Source organism: Cervus canadensis, chromosome 13 (assembly GCF_019320065.1).
Source record: "Cervus canadensis isolate Bull #8, Minnesota chromosome 13, ASM1932006v1, whole genome shotgun sequence".
NCBI classification, from domain to species: Eukaryota; Metazoa; Chordata; class Mammalia; order Artiodactyla; family Cervidae; genus Cervus; species Cervus canadensis.
The window spans coordinates 41,224,437-41,230,527 of NC_057398.1; positions in this window are offsets into that span (position 1 = coordinate 41,224,437).

Below are 6,091 nucleotides of genomic sequence, written 5' to 3' on the forward strand. Positions count from 1 at the left end.
AGAGATCTCAAAGTGTGGAGCTGAGAATGTGAACCAGGGAGCCACTCCCAGAGAGTAGCACTAGGCTCTCATTACATTCCCTGGTCCCAGAAGAGGGAGACCTGACAACATATCCTGGGCTTCTGTTTGCCTTTTGTTTCAGAATGCCTTCTATTTGCCTCATGTTCTTCTTCTTCTTTTTTTTTTAATTTTTAAAAAAATTTATTTATTTTAGTTGGAGGCTAATTACTTTACAATATCATAGTGGTTTTGCCATACATTGACATGAATCAGCCATGGGTGTACATGTGTTCCCCATCCTGAACCCCTCTCCCACCTCCCTCCCCATCCCATCCCTCTGGGTCATCCCAGTGCACCAGCCCTAAGCACCCCATCTCATGCATCGAAACCTGGACTGGAGATCTGTTTCACATATGATAATATACATGTTTCAATGCTATTCTCTCAAATCATCCCACTCTTGCCTTCTCCTGAAGCTGTCCTTCCTGTTTCCCCATTGTACGTTGATGTGTAGTCAGGACAGGTAACTTTTCAATTTAGTTTATAGGTCTTCAGATTGTGAGGAGCCACGCTGGGGGGATACACCTGAGAAGCCTCTCCTGTGTGGCTGAACCACACTGACTCCATTTTGTCAGCTCCATCTTAGACCTGCAGTCCTGCCCTCTCCTCTTTCTGCATGACTGAGCTTTAGCCAACTCAAAAGGAATGCACCCAAGTTAGATAAGTTCTCTATCAACTTTTACTCTTGCCCTCATCTAATACAAAAACTGGAAGAATGCATTTTGCTAACACAGATGAGATGGTTAGTGGTCATGAGACCCCCAGGAGTTGGGGGGGAGGAAAACCTCCTGGTTCCTGCCAACACAGACATACTTCTCCCTAGTAGTCAGATTCTATTTTTGGCTTTGACCCCTTTAAATTCCCCTGTATCCTTTTTGGTGGTGTGGAGGAAGGCTGTGAATGTCTCTGGATCATCATCCTCCTGATCCTGCCTGTGTAGAAGATACCCACAATAAACTTCATATTTGCACTTAGTGGAGTCGCCTGCTTCATTTCTTGGTCTCAAAGTTTCTTAGTTTGGAGGATATTATTCAATATATCAGTCTTCCCATATTCATTCATATCTGCATTTGATCAAATGATAAGATCCTGAACTCCATGCCTGAAACCAGAATGGGAGAGGATGTTTGGGGGAGGAGGTGAGTACATTTTGTATGTGGAATGATTGAAAATTATAGTAATGGGGGGTGAGGGGAACAGACTGTGTTACATTGTTTGCAAAGATGGTGACAACAGTTCCTCCCATTCCTATCTGATTGACCCTGTGCAACATACCTTTTCTGTTCCTCCCTTCAAGATGTAGAGTCAGTTTTGCCACCACTTGAATCTGGGCTAATTTAGTGACTTGCTTTGACCAGTAGAATGCAGCAGAGATGATGAGTGTGACTACTAAGTGTAGGTCTCAACAAGTATTGCAGCTTCCGCTCTTGCTATCGTGGACCCCTGGGACCTTCATGAGTATAATTTCAAGCTATCCCTCTTGAGGATAGGAGGCTAAATAGAGAAAAAAAAAGCCCAGGGTTTAGGCATTTCCAATAACCAGAATGTGAGTGAGGCATTCTTAGACTATCTAGCCCCAGGAAAGTCATCAAAATGCTGCAACCAGATGAGTGTTCCCCAGCAATAGCTGTAAACTTCTCTCCACAGCCTAGACCAAAGTACTGACATACGGAATCATGAGCAAAGAGAAGCAATCGCTGTTTTAAGACACTAACTTTTGGCTGATACATGTAGATAACTGATATATGTAGCCTGAATGACAGCCTTGGTTTCTCTTCTTGAATAGAATGTTGCATTAGCAATAGGAAGTTGGGGGAGGACAGGTTGGGGTAATTTTCCTCATCTAAGGATTATTGCAGCATGGGCAATAAAGGCTTTGGGGACTCATTCCTCAGCTCATACAGTGGGGTCTGATTTCAGAATTTCCTCAAGTCCTCTCCAGGCAGCAGCACTATTCTCACACCTGCTCTCTGCTGCTTGAAATTCCTTTAGCTGGGGGTTAAGACTTACACTACACAAATTAAAGTACATTACTTTAAAATATTCCATTCATTAAAATGCAGACACCCTGGGGAAAACTAACCTACCAACTTAAAGTTTCCCCAAGATGTAAGTAATTTTGTCTTAGTCTGTTAGGGCTGCTGTAACAGAAAATTACAGGACATTTGGTCCTGTCCAGAATGCCCATAAGATACTTGGTTCATAAGACATTTGGTTCATGCCAAAAGGTCCTTGATATTTGGTTCCATCCAAAACCATTCGGCATGGACCAAATAATGCTCATAGAAGCTTTGGACAGGACCAAATGTCTGAAAACCTAACAGAATAGTATATAGATGGGATAACTTATAAACAATAGAAATTTACTTCTCAAATTCCAGAGTCTGGGAACTGCAAGATCGAGGTGTTGGCAGATTTGAGGTCTAGTGAGGACCCGCTTCCTGGTTCAAAGATGATTTCCTGTGTCCACACATAGTGCAAGGGATTAGAGATGTTTCTGCTGTCTCTTCAGTTCAGTTCAGTTGCTCAGTCGTGTCCGACTCTTTGCGGCCACATGGACTACAGCATGCCAGGCTTCCCTGCCTATCATCAACTCCCGGAGCTTGCACAAACTCATGTCTGTTGAGTTGGTGATGCCATCCAACCATCTCATCCTCTGTCGTCCCCTTCTCCCCTTTCTCTGCCATCTCTTACAAGGACTCAAATACCATTCATGAGGACTCTACCCTCATCACCTAATCACCTCCCGAAGGCCTTACCTCCTAATAACATCACAATGGGGCTTAAATTTCAACATAAGAATCTTGGAGGAACTGTATTCAGATTGTTCCTCAAGAATAGATTTTGAGAGAAAGAGTGAGAGTACTGGTCACCAGAAGGAGGGCCTAAGCTATCTAAGATAAACGATTGCTTGCCTAGAATTTTGTCCAGGGGATAGCCTGAGACAAAATCTACTGACATAGGGGGATGCTGAGGTTCATACATACAAAAAATCTTACCCTCTGACTTTGGTTCAGATTTGTAGCTATCTTCTGAAGTGATAAGAATCATAGAAACATGGAGAGACATCTGGCAATAAGATACCTACCTTTGTCTGCTGGGCTTTTCAGGGCATGCCAGTTTAGAAACTGTTTATCCGCCCCCGCCCCCTCCCCGCCTTATGGCTACTGAGGATGGAATAGTTCTCATCCTGCGGAGGCCTGCCTCCATCATATTGTGGGGTTCAGTTGGTCACTAGCTCTAGAGTTCTCCCTCACTCCCACTGGTAGCACAGCAGTAGAGAAGGGAAAGCTCAGATTAGAAGGCTGGACATATTTCTGGATCTACGTGATACTTGGGGCCAAGGCTATTGGTAGTTTCTGAGGGAAATGTACATGAGATAAATGAGCCAAGATAATAAAAATAACTTGTGGTTGCTTCAATTATTTTTCAGTTATAAAAATCCGGGTCTAAGCAACTGTAAGTTCTACCAGGCTGGGATTCCTTATATATGGCTATGAACTTTCAATCTGTGACTTAACTGCTTGTTTCTGCTCGGTTAAGAAAATGAGAAATGGACAATTCTGCAGGGTTTTAAATTAGATGAGGGCTCTGGTGTAAATAGTTTCAGGATGCTGGGTACGGCTAATGGCTACATGCAAAGTACACATGGCAGTATTGCCCAACAACTGAAATAACAGCTCATGAAATGACTCTTCTAACTCCCCTCATTCATTTCCTTCTCCTTTTCCCTCTATGAGCTTGATACTATACATTGCAAGGTTATTATTTCACTCCTCATATGGACCTTTGGCCTAGTGAATTATCCCTTGAGGCATGCTATAATCACTGAGAAATGTGCTCCCTGTCACGTCTTATTGCTTAATTATGGCTCTATTTTAGACACCCAGGGACATTTGGCTTGAAAAGACCTCTCTTATGTGTGTAATCTTTGAATGTACATCCATGCTGTTATCCTTGAGTTTATACGACCGTTCCATTTCCATCTTGTTCTGGCTTGGGCAATAATTATTGCCCCCTGGTTCAGCAACACCTTGAATTATTATAATAAGCTATTATATTTATGCTCTTCGCCATATAAGATACTACCAACCCTTTGTCAAAAAGATATGTACTTAAATTTCATTTTTCCAATTTTGATTTTTTCTTAACTGATAAATCTCAGTGGGCCCCCCATTTTAAATCATGTCATGCAAAAAACTTCCCCGTTTTCCAATTCACTTTTGCTCTAGTGACCACAATTTTTTTAACTCAAAATCTGGACATGTTGTCTAGCAGAGGTTTTTTGTTGTTTTTTCTGTTGTATATATATTGTTCCTCAGTGCTAAAGACAAACTAAGATACGGTAGTTTCTAAATATATTCAGAGATTGCAGAACTGGATAGACTATTTAAAATTAGAAGTACTCTAAAAATTGGGGACTTCTGGAGGATGCATCACTGGTCACTTATTTTGCTTCCCCAAAATTATACATTATGTTTTGCTACCAGCATTTGTTTTATGCAAGTAAATCTTAGACCTTCAAGCAGACTATAAGCTTAAGGACAAAAGGCACAGAATGTATACCATACCATTTATATAGTTCTACATGTATCTTACACAGTTGTTTTTTGATCAGCTGCATGAAGAGATAATGTTGTATTTTCAAGAAAAACTGGGATTAGGAGCTTGCAAAAGTGGCCTGACATTAAGGTAAAGACAGACTGGAAAATACTGTCCTGCTTCATCCCTCCAGAGAGTAGTTCAAGTCTGGCCTGGGATAGATCTATGTTGAGAAGGGGTATAATTACCCTGATCCAGAGTGGCCCCAGGTCTTGTCTGGCAGACTGAGTTATATCTATCAAGGCCTTTGGAAATGCTGACTTAGCTCCTTAGAAATACAAAACCCATAACATCATTTATAAAGGTCAGGGGGAATGGCCTGGGTCAGAATAACTTGAGTTCGTTTTGTGCCAGTGCCTCAAAAGAGGAAGTTGCTGAATACTTAAAGCTCCTTGAGAGTACTATGTTGCCAAATCCAAACAAAGAATGAGAGAAGTTTACAGCTGAGTTTTTTTACTCTGTAATTCAAATGGCAATCCAGCAATGAAATATGTTCTAGGAATTCCAATCAGAGATTTTTAACATCTGACTTGGAAACCAGCTGTGTTCTCAGTGAGTACGAAGATTTACCACCTGCAATTGTTATAATTCAGGAGAATTATGCAGACGAGAAACACTTGAAAAAACTCTTCATTTTTAAATGCAATTTTAAAAACCATGCTTTAGGGAAGCTGGATTCTCAGAAACCTATAAAATGGCTCATATATAAAGAGAGTAGGGCCTCAAGTTGCAAGAACCTTTAAATTCAGGAATTCAATTTTACTACTCTTCAAAGTATGCTTTTTAAAGATAATGAGTGAAAATTACTACAATTTTCTAAACACTATCTTTTAAATAGAACAAGTGAGATAACAAAGCAGTTAACTCTGAAATTACATATCACATTATTAAGAGCCTTGGTAACAGCTAACTGAGCCGTGGAAGGAAAAGGAGTTCACCACCAGAGGAACAGTTCTATGAAGCACCCCAGTAAACTCATGGCAGTAATTTTGAGCCAACAGTTTCATTCATAGAAAATAACAATTATTGTGGATTTCTGAATTCATATATCAAAAGCCTTTCAAATGTATTTTATGATTTTAAAAGATACCAGGGCTATCCTGGAAAAGCCAGTGAATGTGGTCCTCATACCAATAAGCCCCCATTCTCATTCATTCGCTCTGTTCCTCTCACACATGGGAGACAGCTGCCTTGTACAAAACTGATGCAATATAACTTTGTCACTTATATCATCACCTGAGCACTTGGATACCACCCTGGGAAAGTCAAGCAAGGTAAAATAATGGTTTCAGGGACTTTTATAGACATATTTGAAAGCATTTCACATGTACAAACACAAATCCTGAATATGTTATAAAGCAAAATTTTCAAGTGGGAAGAATGCAGTGAGCTTCATGGCCTTACATACGTAAGAGATATATCACGAGTT